The sequence below is a fragment of the Pipistrellus kuhlii genome, unplaced genomic scaffold (assembly GCF_014108245.1).
Source record: "Pipistrellus kuhlii isolate mPipKuh1 unplaced genomic scaffold, mPipKuh1.p scaffold_m20_p_2, whole genome shotgun sequence".
NCBI classification, from domain to species: domain Eukaryota; kingdom Metazoa; phylum Chordata; class Mammalia; order Chiroptera; family Vespertilionidae; genus Pipistrellus; species Pipistrellus kuhlii.
The window spans coordinates 7,034,741-7,059,928 of NW_023425515.1; positions in this window are offsets into that span (position 1 = coordinate 7,034,741).

Consider the following 25,188-nt stretch of genomic DNA (forward strand, 5'->3'; position numbering starts at 1 on the left):
TGAATAATCTTTATACTCGACTACATTTATGTACCTAACTTGGTTATCACTGAAACTATTTTAGAAGACAAATAAATCTGAGCAAATGAAGAGGCAGGAACATCTGTACTTTGGGTTAGATTTGATCATTACAAACGAGAATTCATTATGCTACAGAGAATTCTACGTTTCTTTTCAGCCATATTTATGGCTGCTGTTGCTGCTGACCCTTGTTTAAGGAAACAGTATCATAAATCAAATAAATACCATAAATGAGACTATGACTGCCAAGAAGAAAAAAAAAAGAGGTAATAAAGGAGAGAAAGTTTGGGGCATGTGGCCTATGCCTATTTGTAACCACCTACAAAGTCTGAAGATATTGCTGCCAGAATATGATTAATAAATATCATGGCTTAACTATTGAATAATGCCAAATAATATTGTGCCATATAGGTTGATTACTGAGATTCAATCAGAATCTCTTAAGTAATATCAGAACATTTCATGCTGGGCTGATGTGTACTGCATCGTTTTTCAAGTTGAGCTTAGTTGAGACTTGAAGGCTGGTTTATTCATTTTCATACAGTGAATATAAAATTCCATTTCAATGTATTGAATTCCTTCAGGAAAATATTTAAGCAATGTATGAGGTATAATCTTGGCCCAATTCCTGAAATCTTAAAACAAGATTAAATTGTTGGCTAACTAACGTTAAATCTATAACCTTGTCTATAACTTTCCTTGGGAAACTTTGCACATTTTTACAATATGTATTGATAGTTTAAGAAAAATAGAGAGCATTCCATTTCAAAATAGATTTTGAACATAAATCTAATGAGTGCAGTAGAAGTTTCTCCTGAGATTTCTAAATAATACTGATCACCTTGTATCATTTCCACATCACATATTATAGGAATGCAAAATCTTAAGGTTTACAAAACACATTCTCATTTATACCCATTGTTTTTCACATAACTGTGTGATGTGCAGGAGTTGAGAAAACTAACCATGCTTGAAATTAAATTCAGTTAATTTTCTAGGTCACCCAAAGATAATTGTGAGGTAGCAAGGGGTAGAATCCAGATCTTTGAATGTACCAAAACATTAGTGTCAGATTTTATGTAAGCTTGCAAAAGCAGAATTTTGAAAAACATTTCCTTTTAACTCATTCATAAAAACAAATCTACATTCTTGTTATGAGAACATAACATTTTAAAATCATTTAGGCATTTGTTTCCTCTTTTAAAAATTGATATTCTTTGTGAACTGTCATTTTCACATGAAATGGACAAAAAGCTGATTTTTTTGTGGAAATATTTATTTGTGATAAAATTTTATTATAATTCTGTTTTATAGAATTCATGGTCTATATGAGAAAAAAGATTCTAAACTGCCTTACTTTAGCATTCACTTAAATAATGATTTTGCATATTAGAACACATAAAAGTCACTAGAAATTTGTAGTCAAGTTTCAATTCTTGATTGCATAAGATAGTATCAACTAAACATTTTCACAAGACTATTTCATGACATACAATTCTGAAAGTGAAATAGTAAATTTACATGTTGACAATTATATAACTCTGAGAAAATTAAACAGAGTAATATACCAGAAACAGAAGACTTCCAATAGATACTTTTGAGTGAATCAATGTAAGAAGAGCAAATCCTATATAATAAAAGCCCAGTGACTATTACTGTGTAATGACCAGAATGACTAATGACCAGACAACCAGCTGGTAGCTATAATGAGCACTGACCCAGACCTTGCTGTCAGCACCTTGACAGCCCTGAATCCCATTCACCTGCATCCTGGACCCTGATTGGAGGGAGGTGGGAGCCCCATTTCTGAGGAAATCGGCCACTGGTCATCTTGCTGTCTGTGCCCTGACAGCCCAGATTCCCATCCACTCGCACATTGGATCCTGACAGCAGGGAAGCGGGAGCTGGATACCCAGATACCTGAATTCCCTTTCAATGTGCACAGATTTATGCAGCAGGACACTAGTATGCTAATAAAGGGAAAGACAAAGTAAAGTGGATTTTCCTGTTATTCCTATTTGTATCTTAAAACTATTTTCTAAGGTTGAGTGTATAATAGATATAAAATGTGCATCTTTTCAAGGTTTGATTGGCTTTTTCCTCCTACAACTATGACATGTTCACTAAATGTCTAAGAGGGTGTGGGTCCATTATTGCACAATTAAAAATTTACATTTCTGAATGTGCCAAAATGACCTGCAAGAGTTCCATATTCTAACATAATTATTATAGAGGAGGATAACACTTTCTTATTTATAAATTGATCCTACCCTAAAAATAAAATTATGATTTGAAACATGGGTCTCCAGTGTCCACTTTATTTTAAAGTTTTCTCTTAATAATCTCAAAACAAGCAATAGAATGGAAAGTCTAACCACATGATTTATAACTTCATTATGGTTTATTGACTTGGATAAGCACTTGAAGAATTTTCAACTGCACTTTATATAATATATACTGTTTACAATGTGGATTCAAGGCCTTTTCATGAAAGGCAAAGTTATGAAACATTTTTAGTGGAATCAAGAGAAACTTTTATGTTTTCATAGTATTAAAGGATTTCCTTTATAAAGGAACAAAGAAAAAGAAAAGTTAGTAAATTCTATAGGTAAACAAATATAAACAATGTAAAGAGAGACACTGTATAACAATGAATTATTATATAGAATATATATAAAGAACTTCCACATATCAGTAAAAAAAAAAAAAAAAAAAGACTAACAGCTCAACATAATAACTGGTAATACACATAAATAGATTTAAATGAAAGGCCCCTAATACCGTAGTATGAAAGGATTCAACTTCTTTTGTAATCAGGGAAATTCCAATTAAAACCACAATGAGATGCCATTTCACACCCACCTGATTAGCGAATATTAACAAGTCCAAGAACATGAAGCTCTGGAAAGGATGTAGAATAACGGGAACTCTAACAAAGCAGATAGGCTGTACATGAGTGCATACATTTTTTAAAACATTTTGGCGTTGTGTAATGAAGCTGAGAATGTGAAGTGTGAATTCATAATCTCACTCCTGAGAACTGATCCTAGAGAAATTTTCACCAGGGACCATGTAAATGAATGCTGGATGCTCATAACATTGGCATTGTTTGTACTGGCAAAACAAAGTGAGGAAAATTAACAAATTAATAAAACATTAGAACAGTATGCTTGGAAAGGAAAATAAATTAATAAACTGTGTTACATTCTTATAATGCAAAACTGTTTAATGAAAAGAGATGAACTATAACCCGGACTGAGTGATTCAGTCGGTTGATGCATTGTCCTGTACACCAAAAGGTTGTAGGCTCAATTCTTGGTCAAGGCACATACCTATGTTGTAGGTTACATTCCTAGTCAGGGGAGTGCAGGAGGCAACCAATTGATGTTTCTCTCTCATCTCTCTCAAATCTATAAAAAAAACATATCCTCAGGTAAGAATTTAAAACAAGATAGAGATGCACTATATATACTACTATCTTGCTTATAATTAAATTTCACAAAAATATGTTGGTTAATAAAAAGTAAGTTGCAAGAGGAACAAAAAAAAATGAAACAAAAAATTTAATTGTATTACTACTACCTGGTTTGGGGACAGGCAGAGGGCAGATCAGAAGGGGGTGAAATTAAGGATGGTCATAGAGGAATCTCAGTAATATAGTTAAAAATTGTTTTTTTTAGCTTATAAGTGGGCATTGGAGTGTGTGATTGATATATATATATATATATATATATATATATATATATATATATATATTACTATAAATAGATGCTCCAACAGTTTCTTGCCTCCTTCAATGGTTCATTTTGATCAATCAACACTTAGATACACTTTAGAGACCTACTGCCACAAAAAAATATAAAAAGAGGTTTAGTTATTAGCAATAATAAGAGATGGGCTGTTTGACTTTTATTATTTCTTTCTCTCTTATCAACCATATCAGTTTAGAGTCTGTCAGGAAAACAGAAGCCACTCCATACATTTTGTGTTAGGAGGATACAATTCAAGAGACTAGAGCAGCTGGCAACTGTTGAAAGAGCTGGGGAAAGAAGGGGAGCTGACACCAAGGATCTCCTGTATGTCCTGCTAAAAAATGGGTGATTCTCTGGGAAAAACTGCAGAGTCATACATGAAAACTAGGGGCTACACTTCCAGAGATTTTGTTCATGATTCTCCGGTTTTCCACATGATATTGATACAGGATATCTGGAAATGACTATTTGATAAACTCTATTGTAAATTACTGTTATTTACTACCCTCTTGATCCCTTCTAAGATAATATAAAACAAAATAATATGAATATTGATCAATTGCCTTCAGTAATTGCACTAATTAGAATAGCTTCCTTGGAAACAAATGTAGTTGATGTAGTTGACAACCCGTCAATCAGAAGTGGCTACCTTTATTAAAGCTTTCCATTTATTTAACTTCTTCTTGTGATAAGAAGATGGAGCAGAATTATATCTTACCTTTCAGGAAGAAGAAACTGGCTAACGAGAGATTTAAGGTCAAGCTCTATATAAACCCATATTGATGACACACTGATGATCAATAGAATATTCATGTTAAAAAAGACAGTGATTCTTTTTTAGTCATATCTTTCCTAGAATAAGGAATGTCTGTGAAGTTTTAGTCTCTCTACTCTTATACTCATTAAGTAGATTTAGCTCAAGTTAACTGATAAATTAACTTACTATTTTTTTTTTAAAGAAGTAAACTCCACAAGTGCTCAGAACAAAGAGGTGAGTTCAGTAAGAAAGTGACACCGGCTGGCTTGGCTCAGTAGTTGAGCATTGACATATGAACCAGGAGGTCATAGTTCCATTCCACACATGGCAGGGTTGCAGACTCGATTCCCATGGGGGTGTGAGGGGCATGCAGGAGGCTTCTTATCAATGATTCTCCCTCATCATTAATGTTTCTATCTCTCTCCCCCTCTTCCTTCCTCTCTGAAATCACTAAAAATATCTTAAAAAGAAAGTGACAAATTATTGAGCTATGACCATACTTACATTTTTCTAACTTGAATTCTTATCAATGGAAAAGAATAGGAAAGTGGATTTTAGCTAGATTTTGAAAATCCAGATAATGATTACAACACCATGGAAAAGCCAGTGCTCAATTTATACTCCAAAAATTATTTATAATTTAATCCATTCTTATAATAAAGGGTATCATATTACAACCATTTTGCAAATGGTAGTTAACTTGTTTAAGATCTTATAGATTGCAAACCTTGGGTTGAACTATGTCCATTTGCCTCTCGACTCCATAGACTGTCTGGGATGCCCCATGAGAGATGAATCCTCTGCAGTTGTCATCAGTTTTCCCTGTCTTGTTTTAAGGAGCTACACTTTTGGGGGACAATTTTCTGGTCCAGAACAGTATTTCAGACCAAGACAGTATTTTCTTATAAATCAACCAGTGGTACCCCAATGTTACAGCTGTGTAAACCCACACACTTTTTTCTAATCCAGACACTTCTGCTTTCCATAATTCTGTCTAAACTCACGCCTACGTTTTTAATTTTGGCAGCTTTAAAATGGAACGATGCTTCTCATGTTTCTTCACTTGGATGGAATTCTTTCCTGTACTCCCTGCCCTGTTCTGCCCTCTATGATCCATGTCCCAACCTGTTAACCTTGACCATACTTTCAGCCCTACCCCCTTGGGCCCTCTGAATTCATACTCCAACCCCCACCCCGCTCTGACTCCCTGCCCCTGCACATTCCTTTGTCCATTTCTTTGGCTGGCTACTAAACCAGGTTGGGGTGTATTTGCTTAGCTTTGCTGGCAGTTGTATTAAGTACTATTGATATTGAAAGAATTAATATTCTAGGACATTTATTTGCTACTTAAATGTCAAACACCTAGCACATGGACATCACTTTTTAGAATATTCTATGCATTAAGTTCTCCTCTAAATGAGCAATGTGGCTGAATGATTAAAAACAAGGAAAAAAATAGAGTCATACTGTGGAAATGAAAATTCCAGCTCTTTGGCTTTGTGTAATCTTGAGCAAACTTCTTTGTCTCTCTATGTAGCTTAGAGTCTTCCTCTGTAAAATAAAATGATAGGAGTCACACCATTGCTGAGATGATTAAAAGAGATTATATGTAAATCACTTAGAACTTTTCTTGTTACAGGGTAAATCCTATGTACTTTAATATTACATGGAACACCAGAATGTTATAGTGATTTCACCCCATATTTTACAATTTACAATTGCAAGAATTTCTTTTTTAAATTACATCAAATAGGGTCCTTCGTAGCAATAACTAAACTTGGTTGTTCATGATGGGTCCCCTTATACCTTTTGGACAGGTGTACATATATACTGTGTGATTGATGGAAACTTTAACAAGTCCACTTTAACATCACCACTAACACTATTAGCAGGTTTCTCACAAGGGCTACTAAATGGTTAGTACTGCTCTCTATTAAAATGGGGACTACATATAGGAAACCTGTTTTAATGCAAAGTAGTTGATTATGGATTTAGATAGGTTGGAAAGGAAGGAGATGATTGATATTCTCTGTTAGAGACACCCAGTAGGTTGTTACATGAACTGTGCTTGTACTAGGCCGCCAATTGTGAGATAAGAGCATAGCTAAGAAAGCAGAATGCACGCATAGAAGTGATTTTAGGGTGTATTAAGGCAAGAATATAAGGCTAGAGACCATGAATGCAGTGTTGCCAATCCCCACCATTCTGTGACATCCTAAGCAGCCAGGATAGTAGAATATAGAGGCTTTAAGAACAAAGTAGATACACAGAGGCAAACTGTCCAGGGTTAGGGTGAAAGAGTCTTTGCAGTGAAAAGACAGGTGTGGCCGAGAAGCACATGGTACAGAGCAAAGTTGAAAAGTGAACTAGCAAGTTATTATGAGAATGTGAGGATTACAGAAACAGAATATTCAGGTAATAGCAAGGAAGAGGGTAATGGAGAAATGCGCGAGGAGGGACAGGAAGATTTACTGCAATAGTGGTGTGTTGGAAATTAAGATTTCTATATGGAGTGGTTTAAGATTTAACATTATGAGCAGGCTGATAGGGAAGCCATGAGGCTGCACCACTGAAATAAAGAGGAGAATAAGGTCCCTGCTGGTGAAGAGTGAATTCTAGTGCAAAGCTGTGCCCTAGAAGACTGGTTGTGAGAATGACAATAAATTACAGAGGCTGAAGATGCATTGTGGTTGTATAAAAGCCCAAGGGAACACTGGAACTGCATAATTTAGGGGGACTTTCTGTATGGGCAGCAGAGACAGCAAATTATTAGTGAGCAAAGGCTAAGCCTAACAGGCACAATTTGTAGGAGAGGGCTTCAATGAACATATCAGATAGGCCAAAACATAAGACATTGAGACTTCTTAGCACATTGAGAAAGTATTAGAGCTGGTGGGCTAACCCAACCATTGACATAGTCATTTAACTGAGATTAACACTGAAAAGACAGGAGGTAGGTCAGGGCACATCATATGGTGTGAAGTGAAAGCCTTGAACTGCTACTATGCCCAGAGACCTCAGTTGTATAGATGGTGTTTTGCAACCATTGGTTGCTCTGAATGGTGTTGCCTGGCTTTTCTGCCAAGGCCCTTTTACTGTGATAATTCCATAAATATTCAGGAGAGAAATTTCGTTTTACTTGGGGCCAGAGAATGTACTCATTCAGCTGAAAAGTCCTCCAGGATTGGAACCAGGGTCTAGATGTAGATTTCATGATCCAGTTTTGACTTCCGACAAATTATGACATCCTAAGAATGTGGTTACTGATCTCTGTGGTGTCTTAGAGCCACCAGCAATGTCGTCATTGGAAATCAAAGTTGCTGAACAACTCATCAAAGCAAGCTCCTGCTGGGGAATTTGGGGTTTATGAACAATCTAAGAGAAACCACTGCTTTGGTCCCTGAAGGACAGGAGAGTAACAGAGAAGGTGGTGGGATTTGGACATCATTAGGATGCCTGTATCATTGTGTTTAATTAGGGATGACCTCAGACTATCCCAAAATAATGGCTTGATTGTGAGAACTGATACATATATTTGTTCCATACTGCTTTAAGTCTTCCTTTAAGGTTAAGAGTCCAAGTCCTCATTAATTACTTAATATTTGGAGATGTTGTTATTTTATCATATACTTTAAATAAGAAATGACACTATCATCTTTCTTTTTAACTCTTTCTCTTGGGCAAAAATAATTATTTCCAGATTTTCTTTCATTTTTTTTTCTTATGCAATTTACAGATCATAAAGTCATATGGAGTACAGAAAAGAAATTATAATTTCAAATACACAATTTAGGGTCTTTGAGGCCATTTAATATAATGATTAAAATCAAGGATTCTGGTCCAAGATTGTCCAGAGTTAAAAAATCTCAGCTCTATTAATGATCCTATCTAATAAAACAGTAATATGCAAGTTGACCATCACTCCAACACAAAGATGGCTGCCCCATTGTGAACACAGGATGGCCACCACAAGATGGCCAGCAGGGGAGGGTACTTAGGAGGGACCATGCCTGTAAGGGAGGCAGGTAGGGGTGACTAGGCTGGCATAGGAGGGAAATTTGGAGTGACCAGGCCTGCAGGGGAGGACAGTTAGGGATAATCAGGCTGTCAGGGGAGCAGTTAGGCATCAATCAGGCTGTCAGGGGAGTAGTTAGGGGGTGATTAGGCTGGCAGATAGGCGCAATCAGGAATACATGCAGGCAAGCAGTTGGGAGCTAGCAGTTCCAGATTGTGAGAGGGATGTCCCAGATTGGAGAGGGTGCAGGCTGAGCTGAGGGACACACCTCCATGCACGAATTTCATGCACTATATTTATAGTAGTTATATAATGAGCAACTTACTTTGACTGAATAGTAAGTTTCCTTTGAAGTAAGGTAAAGTTTATAATAATATCTAATTTGGGGGATTATTGTAGAGATTGAATGTTAAACATTAAGGATATTGTCTGAAAATCTGAAGCATTCAACAAATGTATGCTCTTAATATTGAGATGGATATTTCTATATATTAAACATTTTATTTAATTTTTAAATTTTTAAATTTCTTTTTTAAGGTATTCCCCCATTTTTCCCTACCCCCCCCCCCCCCACTCATTCCCTCAGCCCCCTGTTGTCTGTGTCCATTGGTTAGGCTTATATGCATGCATACAAGGATTTTAGCAAATATATTTTTCACGTGTCCACTCTATTTATGACTTATTACTATTTTAGATGGGATAAATTGGAATGCCAACATTATATCTACAGAATGACTGTTATAGAAATTCTTTCAATTTGTGGTGATTATAAAATGTTCACAATTACTGTGCCTCTGAACTTTTCATTTATGTGAGCTAAAATATTTAAAGGTTTAAAGCTAAATCCTTTTGAAAAGGAAGTTAGGCAGGAAGTTGAGATAACTCTACACATGGAAAATGTACTTCTCAGTCTCTGTAAACCAAAATTTGCTCTGCACTCTATTAAAGTAACAACAAAAAAATCTCCTGGAGGTTTACAGTGTAATGCATAAAGTTAGACAACTATGGGCTGAATGATTAGTGTGCAAACAGAAGGCAGAGGAGAAGGCATTGAAATGAACAGCAAAGTGTAATGTCTTGTAATTAGACATAAGTAAATGTCTCCATTAGGCCGTAAATCTGCTCATAACAATGCCATGATTAGGGCTGAGAAAAAAAAAAAATTGAGGTTACTTTTTTTTTTTTTTTGAAAGATTATAAGGGGATTACCAGATCCCAATGCAATTTGAGGACACAACTAATAAGAGTGGGTCTGGCTGGAAGAATATCAAAGGAATTGAAGTTACTCAAAGCAAAATAGATAAGATAATTGCCAAGGGATCAGTTTACAAATAAGAAACCAAAGCAAACACAATCAGCCCATTTGAGAGAAATGTATTATGGAGTTACTATTAGATAAGAGTTGTTACATATATACTATATTAAGTTATTTTTATAGAGAACTTTTCTCATAGATGAGCCCAATCTTTTACTAATGGAACTTTTGTGCCATTATTGTTAGATGTTAAATTTTTATTTTTGATCTCTCTTTTCAAAAAATTTAATAATGAAACAAAAATTCCATTAGTAAAAGATTGGGCTGATCTATGAGAAAAGCTCTCTATAAAAATAACTTAATGTACTATATATGTAATAACTCTTAGCTAATAGTAACTCCAGAATACATTTCTGATCCCTTTTCAGTCGATCTCTTCACCCCATCTTCTGCTCTAGGCAATTAACTATTCTCTGCCCCTATAGATTGGATTTGCCTCTAAATTCTCATGAGAATTTAGCCCAAGGCTTGAGAAGGTTGAAAGGGACCTGATCTGCCTGACAAAATATTCTTTTTAATATATATATATATATATATATATATATATATATATATATATATATATTTAATTACTTTTTAGAGAGAGAGGCAGAGAGAGGAATAGAGAGAGAAACATTGATGAGAGAGGAAGTTATCAATTGGCTGCCTCCTGCATGCCCCACACTGAGTATTGAGCCCATGACCTGTTGATTCCTGGGTCAACACTCGACTACTGAAACATACCTACCAGCCAGACAAAATATTCTCTTTTTATGTGAGATCTTGACAAAACTGAAACTGAAGATTATATAAATAATTTTCCTGAGATCATAGAGCTATGAGAGATAGAATGAAAACTATTCTTGTTTTCCATACTGGCCAAGGAAAACAAGTATGTGGCCACAGGGCAGGGCAGTGATATTCTTTCATTCAAGGGACAAATACCTTTTGAACACTTAAACACATCAGGTGCTCTCCTAGGCACTTACACTTATTTGCATACATTAGCATTATTAATTTTAACAGACACAGGGAGCTGGAAAAAATGACAATATTACTCACATCCTTTCATAGTAACTTACTCATTAAGCAATTTTGATCTGAAAAATAATTATTAAATCCACTTTTAATTAAAAGTTAGGGTAATTGCTAGGTGTATTATTATTACAGATAAATTTATACTCTAACAAGCAGATTTTGAGCCTGGGTGAAGATACTGATCTTTCCTTTCTATTTATATAAACTACCCAGACCAAAGGAGAAAACTGAAGACAAGATAATGCAACAACAATAAAAAGTACCCTAGGTAATTATTTATTGTTTAAATCAATATGGTTGAAGTATCTATAATAATAAGGTAATTAGATCGGATGTCCTTCTAGACAACCTTCTAGAGGAAACTCTGGCTGCCCCAGAGGGTTCAAGAAAGCCACTGCAGCTGTGAGGGATCCAGGCAGCTACTGGGGCTGAGAAGGCCTACTCTTGCATGAATTTTGTGCATCAGGCCTCTAGTAAATAATAAAACAATAAAACACACTTATTTTATATGCATAGTTTAATTAAGCTTGATATATATATCTGTGTTACCACAAATATAATCAAGATGGAGAATTCCCATCACTTCCAAAATGTTGACTAGACCCCTTTTTAGTCGATCTCTTCTCCCCATCTTCTTCCTTAGGCAATTAACTGCTCTCTGTCCCTATAGATTAGATTTGCCTTTAAAAAACTATTTATTGCATGTGTTTTATAATTAACAAAAGATATAACACTAGGATATTGAAGTATGCCATTTTTAAAGCATAATTAAAAATTTCAAATTTCTTACAAAATGGTTTTATCTTGACTCCAATATTACAACCACAGGGGTCAGTGACTTTCTTCAGGAGATTAAGTCTACTGGCAAGGCTCCTGCTATGCCTTTCCCTATGTGTTCAACTATACAAGATTAGCAAAATACTAGTACTTGAATGAGAGAATTGTAGAGGGTCCCTTGAGAATGCACAAGGATGACCTTTAATTATCATCAGCTGAACTCAAGGCATAGGCAGAGCCATGCTCTGGGAACACGTTTCCCCAAAATGTGGGAGACTGTTATCAGTACTGATTTCTTATCTTTATCCTTGTGCTTGGAATGAGGAATGAATAGGACCTTGATTTACCCAGGTATTGATATGCTAAATCCCAGGAATGAGGGAATGAATAGGACCTGGGCTCACCCAAAACTCCTTTGACCTTAAATCCCCCTTTGGAAATAAATAAATGCGCTGTGTTGTCTGTGGTGTGTTTTGACTGTCTCTCCATCAGAGTGACAGCCTCCCACTTGTATCCCAGCTTGAATCTATTTCTGCCTCTTGGTCTCTCTCTTTTTTTTTTTTTTTTTTAATTTCTTAATCCCAAGCTCCTCCTCTCAGGAACCTGTCGTTTTCCGTGCTGGTCATGGAAAACAGGGAAACAGCCCCCGAAAGAGAATCATAGAGTATGAAAACAGAAGAGCTTTTAAGCCAAGAGCATCAAAGTATAGACAAAGAAGCTGAAGTTCAGAGTCCCTAAAAGCCTTATATGAAGTTACAAAGATAGTGAGAGAGAGGAAAAAAAAGAGTGGAAGAGAAGATTGATTCCAGTAATGCAGCCTACAAATGAACAATTTTTATTGTAGAGATCAAGCTAAATACCTGTTTAGTTAGCACTAAGGCAGCAAATTTTATATATTTCTAATGCTATGCCTTTAAAAAATATTCAGTCATTCCTATTTTCCCATTTTATTATAGCCATTTGAGTAAACTTGAAATGCTCTAACTTGTTTAGCTGAAATAATGATAGTGATACCTTCATTATGGTTTGATTCTATACTATTAGGGATCTATACAGCCCACAAATGACTCTAGTTAAGCTAGTATTTATTGGTAGTTGCATTGTCATTATAATACGTTAAGCCAAATTTTGGTTGAATTTAATAAACATTTGATAATAACACAAACCCAAAGCTTGCATCTGTGGAGGACTTAAAACTTTACAAAATGTTTCTATGATACTGTCCCTAATCATTCCAAACTAGCACTGATGAGAATTTAGCCCAAGGCTTGAGAAGGTTGAAAGGGACCTGATCTACCTGACACAATATTCTTTAAAAAAAAATTATATATATATATATATTAATTAATTGATTTTTAGAGAGAGATGAAGGGAGAGAAATATTGATGAGAGAGGAAGTCATCAATTGTCTACCTCCTACATGCCCCACACTGAGGATCAAACCCAAGACCTGTTGATTACTGGGCCAACACTCAATCACTAAAACACACCAGGGAGGCAAAATATTATCTTTTTTGTGTGAGATATGATAAAACTGAAACTGAAGATTATATAAATAATTTTCCTGAGATCATAGAACTATGAGAGAGAGAATGAAAATTAGAACCAAATATTTTTATTACTTGTGATCTAGGACTTGCTTCAAGGTTGCAGTAAAAGTTTCTGTCATTGTCAGCCATGTCTATCTCAATCTCCTTCAACTCCTTCCCCACCCATTGTCTTCCCAGTTTTCCCTTCTGGTATATCTCTAGGTGGTGACAAGTTGATCCAGTGCTATTCATAAATAATTTAAATATGTTAGCATAATAAATGGTCATGAGTATCCATCTAAATTTCTGACTATGCAAACATGTATTTTTGTTTTCTCTCTGTAATAGACCTTAGAGATGAAAAGGATTTTAATTCTTAGCCAAATATGGCATTTATTTACATTTTTAAATTTCATAGTGATATCTATAGGTCAGTATGATCCAAATATGATTTTAGGAAAAGGGAAAGATTGGACTAAGATCAGGGATAGATCAGCTCTGTCTAGCTTCTCTGTCTGTACTTCCTCAGAGGTTAAGGTCAGGCCTTCACACTTATTTTCTCATGGCCTCTTGAGTCCTAAGCATATTTTATTTATGCAAGAAAAGGAATTTCCCTCTGGCCCTGTCCAGAGACCATATAAAACCTCCAAGTTTCTGTTTGGCTTCTAAATAACTCTTTAACTCATTTGTGTATGATCTGAATAAGTTTAAACATAATTCCATTTCTTCATGTATTCTTTCTTTAAGAGGCTAAGCACCCTACAAAAAATACCTCAGGCATGGCTATACGCTAAGCTTAATTTCCAACAACCACGCTAGTTTGTTATGATCATTGCAACCAGTATATTAGAAATTTGGTGTTTTCTTCTTAAGGTAAGCACATGCTTAATAGACTTCCTTCTTGCAAATATATGTCACGTGTTCTCTCAATGTTCATAATTTTTAAAAGACATTCTACCTGTAGTTATCTTTTGTCTAATCTCTCAGATAAGTTTTAATATGCTTTAATCCTCATAAGGTATAATTTGAAATTTGTTCTTCATTGCTTATATCTTACTCTATTTTTGTCTACTCTCTCTTTTTTAAAATGTAGTTTTTACTATTAAAATTTAAAAAATTATTTTAAATTAGCTTTTTTTTTTTTTTTTTTCTGAAAAAAGCTTTATTGTTTCATTTGGTCCAATGCATGGGAGAAGGCTTCAGGGTAGTTAAAAGAATGACTAATAGTTTTGGGGAGAGGCTCAGGCAAAAGCCAGACACCAGGGGAATGCAGAGAGGCCCCTCAAATGCCTCTGGGCTCCAAAGGCTTCTAGTCTTGTTTCAGGGTGAACCTTTTGAAAAGATATTCACCCAAATCAGCCTGGTGGCTCGCCACCAGGAGGAGGTGAGCCAGGTGTAGCCCAACTACAATATTTGATGAGTTTCTCCAGGAAGTCACAAAGATGAAGGTCTTGAGGGTAGAAATCAGTTTCCTCTCCAAGGCCAAGATGGCTTCTATGACATCCTGAGTTTTGCCCACTCATCTTGGAAGGCTTCAGCATGTCCTGGAGGGGAATGTGGCTATCATGCTGGTTTTGAAACTTTTAAGAGCTACTCAGCACCCTTGTGTTTCTCTGCCAACTCACAGAAAAAGTGGCCTACATTCTCAAGAGCCACATCTTCTCTGTTGAAAAAGAAGCCCAGAGAGAGGTAGGTGTAGGAGACCCACAGATGTAGGTTGTCCAGGTGGTTGACCATAGCCTCCACCTTGGTAGGATAATTTTGAAGACTTTGGCAGCTCATGGTTGTTTGGTAATAAGGAGTTAAGGTATAAAACAACAGTGTATTGGCTGGTCTCAGAGGTGGTTCTAAAAGTGGTGACTGGATAAGACTCAGGGGAGTGGTTGAGGCTGGAAGGAGGGGTGTCCCTGGGTCTGTTCTGTGCAAGCACTGCTGAAGCAAGAGACAGATCCAGTACTGGTGAGGGCACTGCCCAGTTATTGTTTTTTTATGTAGTAAAATAATGGATATATCACATTGGGGAGAACCAAGATCAATAGTAATTAATATAAATGTGAGAAGCCTGGTTTGAAGGCTGAACTGGGCTTCTTTGATATTCCAGGGTGAATATTTGCATTTTATTGCCTACTATGGACTCAATGGCCTAAAGCAAGCTCTCCCAACCTGATAATCTTACTGTTTGCTAAACATTACCATTCATATGTCTGTTTTTATTCCTAAAAGGCAATTGTGTATTCTAATAAATAGAAGCAGAAGGGAACAGAAATTCAGTGGAACTTGACTACTACAGTTAAGCTTTCCTTGGCTCCCCCCATAATTCCAAATTTATATTTCTTGTCTTGTGTGTCAATTTGTACATTAGCTTTTCTCCAAGCCTTTGAACCTGAGGCCATGCTGGTCATGGCTTCACATCACATATTGAGTTTCAACTATTTTAATTACTGAATATTAATCATTTTTTGTTCTTTTTAAATTTCATTTTCTTTTGTTTCTAGACATGCAAATCAATTTTCCCCAAAATGTTAGACCTACAAATATCAAATAGTTTAAAATTTTTATTTTATTTTAAAAATTACATTGATTAGAATATCCAGGAAGATAATAATTGATAATAGGTAAAAACACATTGGTGTTGCCTTTAATAGGCATGCTACTTGTATCACACTTATTGGGGAGGAACATTTTTGTGTACCCTTTTAGGTTCTTTTGACTGGTCTAAAATTAAATTGACATGAGACAAATTAAATTGACATGTGATCAAATTTAGTTAACTATGTATCTACTGGTGCCCAAAAGCATGAGAGAGTCAGAAAACCCCACATACATGAGCTGTTCAGAGGCAGATGGGGAAATAAGATATATATATGACATTCCTGAGTTAAGGAAGAGGTAAGAAGCCCCAGACAGCAGAGGGGAGGGGGTTAATTCACAGAATTATAGGAAGAGCAGATGTTCAGTGATTAGATGCTTATTTTGCCATAAAAATAGGCCAAAAATGTTAATTCTGGTAATAACTCTTGTTTTAGTCCAGGCCCCTAACTAAATTTTTTAAGGGAGAGAAAAAAGTGTCTCTTGAACCTAAAGGGCCTTCATTGCCTTGAGTTCAAAATAATCCACATCGCAAAAGTGACACAATGACAAGTGGCATATCTTGGGGAGCATTGTTTTGAACCTCTTCATACCATTAAGAATAAAGTATACAATGGCTCCTGTGTGTGTATATATATTTATAAAACATAAGCACACAGATACTGATATATACACTATAGATAAAATAGACATATACATACATAAATACAAACATATATTTTTCATATAACTGAGTTTGAAAATTCTCATTCTTTTTATATCCTAGGCAGCATAAGATTGATTTTTTATCTCTTCCATGTTAGGTATGGCCAGGAACTGCTTTGTCTAAGCAAATTAACTATAAGTAAAAGAGACAAGAGTGTTAATAATTTTATCACCAGAAGACACACCCTCTCTCTCTTTGAAATGGCAATGGACAAACTGGATATTGATATGGAGTTTGTATAAGATCCAAGTGTTCAAAAAGAATAATCAACTCATGGAAGAAAGTTGTTAGCAGAATGGATTGGACAGCCAGCAGACTTCATGCTTTAAATAAGATTCACCTCATTAACTTTAATATCCTACATAATAAAAGGATAATATCCAAATTGTCCCTTTGGGAGTTCAACTGCCCACGAGCTCGACCACTTGCTATGGTATACACTGACAACCAGGAAATGATACAGAATGAAGGAGGGCCCCAGCCAGCAACTGGCAGCTGGGGGAAGGAAGGCCTCAATTGGCCCTGACCACTGGCCAGGTCTAGGGAACCTACCTGTGCACGAATTTCATCCACCAGTACTCTAGTCTATATATATAAAAGGCTAATATGTTGTGTCCCTCCGACCATCTGACTGGTTGTTATGCCGTTCACTGACCACGAGGAGCCAGATGCTCAGTGCAGGAGCTGCCATGATGCCTGACAGAGGAACACTCAGGTTTCCTGAAGTGGGACAAAGGCCCCGCCACCACCCCAGAGTGACAGCCCACCAAATCACATCCAACACTGCCAAGACCCCATGGCAAAAAAATGCAGCTTACAGCCCAGTCCTGCCCAGAAATGGTCCAGAAATGGTCACTGTAGATGCCAGGTAATGACATCACATGGCAATCCTGGCTTCCTCTTCCTAAAGACTAGCCTCATTTGAGTTTCTTCAGCCCAGGAGCACGACTTGCTTTATAGCCAGGTGCAAACATTTCACATTTTAATCAAATGTCTGTGAAGCATTTTCCTGTGACTCATCTCATTTGATCCTCACAAAAGTCCTCAAGTACGTAGTTAAGAGACTCGGTAGGTCCCTATTTTGTTTTCATTAGCAGGAAAACGAAGGTTTAGAAAGTTTAGAAACTTGACCCAACTGAAAAGAAGTAAGAAATGGTGGAACTTGCAAATGACTTCAGGCTTTCTCATTGCACAGAATATAGTCAAACACTGCTATAGTTAAATATTTTACTCTTTGATCTCCCTGTGTGATCTACAATAATAATCTGCTTTGTGCTCATATTTATTGCTGTGTGGCCTGAAGAGAAGTTGAGGTGCTTCACTGGGCTGGAAAAAGTTTAGCTAAATCATAAAGCAGGTCTAATTAAGAAAGTTTATTCTATATATAAAAAAGGATAAGCTGACTTGCACATGTGCAATACATATAAAGTTCTTGCTGGCACCAATCACACACGTGTATTTTGATCTGTCGTCAATCTGTCATTTGGTTGACACTATTATAGAGAAAGGGTGAATAGTGATATTAAAATATTTCTTCTAATAACTTTCCTTTCAATGTGCATGAATCCATGCACTGGGCCAATAGTTTAATATATTTTTTTGACCAGGGTTCCTCTTATTATTGCCTTTTTCTCCCACTTCCCATGTTTCCAAGTCAGCTTTCCTACAAGAAGAAATTCTGGTAAAAAGCTCTCTTGTAATGAGTCAACAGTTGAATTGAAGATGTGAGATGGATGTATCTGAGGCAAAGAGTATGGGTGCACCTTTCTGATGTTTCTTTGATACTGTCCCTGATCATGCCAGACTAGCACTGAGGAGAATATGGCCTGAGACTTGAGAAGGATGAAAGGTCCCTGACCTTCCTAACCTCCTTAGTTTGCACTGCAGCTTTGCAATATCCAACACAAGCCATGTGAGCCAGCTCAAGAACATTACTATAACAATGATTCAGTATGATCCAGGGTGGGGGGAAAAAGAAAAAATAATTATATTGCTATTATCATAATTTATGATGTATCTGTTCTTTTAGGCCATGCATTTCCCCTCCATCCTTTGATAGAGAAACACCTCTTCTTGTGGAAATCCATTCTATATGCCTATGGTAAGGCTTATCCTTTTAATACCACTCTTTTTACAAGGTTATGTTCATGACTAAGCCTTGGCAGGTTATGACAAGACCATGGCCATCAGACATGTTAGACAACTGGGAGACAACAAAAGCAAGTTTAAGTATGGTTCTCTGTTAATTTCCCAAATATAGAAGAAAAAAATGACTTGCTCTTTCTGTTGTGATGTTGAACAGTTATTCCTAAATTTGGATCTGATTTCTGATAATTTGCTTACACTGGAACAGAACTTGAAGAGAAAAGGAAAGGCAAATTTCTGTTGAAACTACTGTAATTTTAGTGAACATAAGAAACAATGATTAGAAAGCCAAGGCCTTCCTAAAATCAACTGAATGACTAGAAAGAAATATAACTTATACATATAACTATAGCTTCTTACTGTCTGAACTTTCAACTTAATGAAACCAATTAATTGCTTTCCTCCCCACCCAAATTCAAACAAAATTTTCAGTGGGGTGCTAATCTGGGTGAGGTAAAGTTTTATTCTTTGTTATGGAAGAGGCTAAAATGTTATTATCATTATTACATAATCATTATTATACATTATCTTTATTTTGTACCACAAGAGCAATGAGTAAATATTCTTTATTACATCATAAGGCTTAAAACAAGAAAGAAAGTAATAAATTTTTGGAAATTAGGTGAAATGAAGAATATGAGTAAAATCGGAAGCTAAAAGAAAAGAAAATTTTAGTAGAAAATATCCTTTTTTGCCTAGAATGATCTTGCCTTTTTATCTTTATTGCATTTATTTTTGTTGCTCTGATATAATTGTCTTATGATATTTGCTTATACTCTGACATTTTAAGCTATCAATGTTTTAAACAGTTAACAAATTTACATTAGAATCACATTTCCTCCAAATACTTAATTTATAATATTTTGTGAACTTTCCAGAATTTTGTGTAATTAGATACTGCATACATGTTTGGAGTATTCTGTGAGCCATATGCAGGTAGTTTAGCACATGAAGATGAGAATAGGTAAAATGCCATTTGGATGCATGGTTCTATATATACACAAGAATGTATGCATGCATTATATAAATTATTTTGGAACATTATTAGCTTGTATAACATAAGATTAAAATTGTATAGGAAACCAAGTCACCATTTAATGCTTCTTATACGGTATTTCAATAGTTAAAATTCCTCAGTTAACAATAAAAATGTCAACCTAATCTCATTTTGGCACAGTTTTCTAAGGAGCACCTAAACTGTTGCTATACTTTGCTTTTGCTTTACAATGCTAATATATGAGATTTCCTTATATTAGCCACTAATATTGACATGGATAGGTTTATCATATTGAACTTCTCTGCCTTTCCTTAAATTATGATAGCAGCAAAATTATTTCAGTAGTATTATGATGGCATTAAATGCATCTATGGAACACCCCCCAAAGTTTGTTTTTAATTAAGATTCTTTAGGAATTAGATAATTTAGCATAAGCTCATAGTGTGGACATCTGCCAAGAATTAACAGTAGTGATGTTAGTGAACTATGTTACCTAGTAACAAAAACAACAATAGCATTTTTATAACATTTTAATACTACATTCAAATCGTCCCAAAGTTCTCATAACCAAATATATGGCAAAAATACTCACACATATTACATAAACACCCTGGTGAATATGTATTTTGTCTTCTTTTTCAACGTTCCTTTTGTATATTATCCCAGTTTTCTACTTCATTCTGGAAATGTTTTCTGTGCCACAGTAGGTGCCAAATGGAGAAATAGAAAAAATAAAAGTAAAAAAAAAGAACCAATTGGTTATTCTAGAAATGAAGAATAACATTTCTGAAATAAAGATATTCCCATGAATATAATTAATAGCTGAATAGACATGACAGAGGAAAGAGAAATGGATATCGTGACAAATCAATAAAAATTATCTAAGGTAAATTAGTTAGAAAAAAATAGGAAAAAATAAATAGAGAGACTTGGGAACTTGTTTGACGACCTCAAACAGCATAGTGTATTTGCAATTGGAATAGTAGAAGAAGAGAATTGGGGACAAAAAGTATTTGAGAAATAATGTTTAATATTCTCTAAATTTGATGGAAGATATATATATTTATTTGAAGATATAAGATGCGCTAGGATACCAAATAGAGAAAAGAAAAAGATACCCAAATTGAAGAATATCATTATCAGTTGTTGAAAGCCAAAGATAAAGAGTAGAACTTGAAAATAACTATTAATAGAGGAAGCTGACATGCTACATAGGAGGAGACAAACTTTTAATTAATGACTACATTCTCATCAGAGTCTATGGAGACCAGAAAATACAGAAATAACATCTTTAAAGTGATGCAAGCAAAACCAAATAACCAACTCTGGCAACGAAGAATTCTATATCCAATTAAAACACTCTTTAGCAATAAAGGTTAAGTGAGAAATGGATTCCCAAATAAAACAAACCATATGCCATCTTCAAGGGACAAACTTTTACACTTGATCTTAGCCAAAAGGCCGAGAAGCGATAAAGGGACAAACTTTTACTTTAAAGACAAATATACTTTAATAGTAAATGATCAAAAATATTTAAAATGCAAGCTTTAAGGATAAGAATACTGGAATGGTTGTGTAATTTTAAATAAAAGTTTTAAGACAATATGTACTACCAGAAATAGAAAAGAAATTTTATAATTAATAAAAGGTAAATTAATCTGGCAGATTGTAGCAATCATAAATGAGTAAGAATTCAATAACAGAGCTTTCAATTTCTTGAGAAAATCAGAAATAAGGGCAAAAATAGTTTCATAATGGTAGTTGGAGATACTAGTAGCCCTCTCTCTACAACTGAGAGAGCAGCTAGAAAATAATCAACTAAGTTATAAAGATTAAATTATACCTTTAGCATCATTAGCCATTTTATTTAACTGATGTTTAGAGAACACTAATGTTAATAATGGACAAGTATATATTATTTTCAAATTCAAATGATACATTTACCAGGGGAAATACTATTCTGGAACATGAAACAATTTTCAATAAACTTTAAAACATTATATAATACAGAGGTTTTATATTGATATCAGAGTCTTTAACCATGATGCAATTGAATTTGAAATAAATAAAAATAATATAACTAGAAAACCCCCGCCATGTTTTCAATTTAAACCACACACATAATCAACTCATGGATCAAAGAAGAAATCATTGTTATTAATCGGAATATATTTCAAATTGAATATTAATAGAAACATCACATCAAGTTTGTCGGATACAGCTAAAGAGATGCTCAGAAGGATATTTTGAGTTCTATAAGTCTTTCAAATATATAATTCTATGAAACAACAATTGCTAAAAATCAATAATCTAATATTCCTCGTTAAAAGTTTAGCAAAAAAAAAAATTAAAATAATTAGAACAATCCTATAATAAAGAGCTGATATGCAAATTAGACCAGACGGAAGAAAGACCTTCTGGGACAACCTCCCAGAATGACCAGTAGATGGGGGGTGGGGCCAAGAGGCAGCAGGGGCTGCAAGGGCCAACACAGCAGCCCCAGGCTGCTGTTAGGGTCTAGCCCAGAGGTCAGCAAACTCATTAGTCAACAGAGTGGTAAACTGCGGCTCATGAGCCGCATATGGCTCGCGAGCCATGGACCACTGGTCTAGCCTCTTGCATGAATTTCATGCATCAGGCCTCTAGTATATAAATAAAAGACATCAATAAAAAATTAAGTGGACATATAAAAAATTGACATAATGAAAGGTGGATTCTTTGAAAGTACTAGTAAAATTGATAATTCCTAACAAGTTTAATCAACAAAACCCTGAAGAAAAATAGTCTGCTAATATCAGTCATGCAAGAGGAGATATAGAGATCCATGCCCCCTCTATAATTGTTTGAAGAATTCTATAAGAGTATTATTAACAACTTTATACAGATACATATGGCAACTTAGGTGTGGACACTTTGCCTCAGCTTGCTTTCTGCCCTAGAGCTTTGTGCATACTTCAGCTCCCACACTCTTGCAAATCAGAAGGTACAAGTGTGTTAACACCCATAGAACAGCTTTTTTTTTTTTTTCCCCAGTGGGGGATAAAGAACAAGAGCCAATGGATAAATATTTTTCTTATTCTTTACAAGTGAACAACTGTGGGAAACTTTCTACACAAATCCCCAGATACCTCCAGGGGTCTTAATGGAGTCTGATCCCAACAGCTCAATAAGAAACTCTTGAATTTAAAAGAAAGAAAGAAAGGAAGAAAGGAAGAAAGGCAGAAAGGCAGAAAGGAAGGAAGGAAGGAAGGAAGGAAGGAAGGAAGGAAGGAAGGAAGGAAGGAAGGAAGGAAGAAAGAAAGAAAGAAAGAAAGAAAGAAAGAAAGAAAGAAAGAAAGAAAGAAAGAAAAAAAGAAAGAAAGGAAGAAAGAAGGAAAGAAGGAAAGAAAGAAAGAAGGAAAGAAAGGAAGGAAGGAAGGAAGGAAGGAAGGAAGGAAGGAAGGAAGGAAGGAAGGAAGGAAGGAAGGAAGGAAGAAAGAAACTCTTATCTTGGCTTTGTCTTATTTCCTCTCTTACTCTTCTTAGTCCTCCATTCTGGTTTCCTAGCATGAGAAACACAAACTATCTATAAGCAAGCCAATGTCTCTGATTCAGGTTTTTTGGGAAAATATGACATCAGTGGGACCAGAAAAATTGAAAAATATCTGGAAAATAACATCTGGGATTGAAACTGACAGAAAAAAAAAAAAAAAGCAGACAAATAATTTGCTGACGTTCTCTAAACGAGTGGCTGGTGACAAAAGCACATATTTTCCTCTCACTTTCCATGTCCACCACAGCTCTGATTCTCATCACCTTCACTCAAGGATACAGTTGGATGGACTATTCTTTATCTGGAACAATGACAGTTGTCATATCACAGGGATTAGGGAGGTATGTCATTTCTACTCACATTTTACTCTACAAAGCTTGCCACATGGCTGCACTTGAGTTCACTTGCATAAAATAGATAACCCTCCAGCAGGAAGAGACTCCAAAAATGTATAAAAATGACCTGTAACTCCACATCAAATAATGCCAGAAATTTACTAGCCTAGGTTGACCTGAAAAATGTCCAAGTACCTTCATTGTATGGGATGAATTTTGTGTTACACATCCTGCACTCATTCTAGCCAAACTATTCAGGAATTACAGATGTCATTCGACTGAAGCCATGCAATTTCATGTTGGAACACATTTCTCAAAGCAGTAGCTCTGCAGACAAATGGATGCAGCTTCGAGCATTTACACAAAATAACTCATAGAATCCAATGAACTGCTTCTTCTAATTTCCAACAACCTTGTATATCTACTAGGAAAAGTGAACTTTTTAAAAAATATATATTTTATTGATTTTTTTTACAGAGAGGAAGAGAGAGGGATAGAGCTGGAAACATCGATGAGAGAGATACATCGACCAGCTACCTCCTGCACACCCCCTACTGGGGATGTGCCTGCAACCAATGTACATGCCCTTGACCAGAATCAAACCTGGGACCTTTTAGTCCGCAGGCTGATGCTCTATCCTCTGAGCCAAACCGGTTTCGGCTGAACTTTTTCTTAATAAAAAAAACCTCTAAGGTTTGTGAGTACAAGAGAATGTTGATGTAGGCAATTATAACACTGGATGGAAATACATTTCCGTTTCATGATTTTGGTGGGCTGAAGACACATAATGCATGCTGGAGATAGACTGAGGTACATACTTGGAGGAGAGATTCACAGCTTAGGTGAGCCAGAACAGGAATTACGCATGTCACTGCAAAAACATTTATTGAACTTCATAATACTTCTCAGGGTAACGGAAGTCTACCTGTCATAATGCCTGCTATCCCACGATATGCCAAGCCCACGTTTTGATGTAATAAGCTTAAAATGTCTTGCAAACGTTACATAACTCTCCTAGTCCTTCTCAAAAGGGTGGGCTGGTAAGAATTTGATAATTGCTGCTGTTGGGCTTGCTCATGCCAAGCTAACAATGTATTAGATGGTTGCATCCTGCTCTTTTGTTTCATAAGGAAAGTCTGCTTTCATTTGCATGTGTGAATTGGCCCTCTGCTTTGATGACGAAGAGGAGGGACCCCAGAAAAGGTTCTCAGGCTGGGCTGCATTGTTGAAAGCTTTATAAATCTATTTGGATTCATAGGAATATTACTTCTCAATCTGGCGTCATCGATAATAATTTATTCCTCTGTTTCCAAAAACGAAAGGATGGAGAGGTTTGCAATCTTAATTTGTTTTCCTTGCTTGCTTGCAGTTCCTTTTGTCATTGTGTTTAGAGGTTCAATAGGTGGTAAGAAGCCAGCAGAGCAGTCTGGAAGGGAGCAACTGATGGATCTGCAGCAGTGCATCAGGCTTGGCTTTTCCATAGATAAGGCTGCCCTTGCTTCCTGTCCTTTGTGCAAGCTCACTCAGAGCTGAGAGCTCCCTGGGATACCTGCACCACATTCCACTGACTTCAAAGTTAGCCAAATGCATTAATAGCACACTCCCTTGCTTAGAAAATCATGTTTTGGATTTACACATTTTAAAATAAAAACTTCTTCATTGCTACAGGATATTGGGAGGGAAGGAGGTAAACGCTGTTCT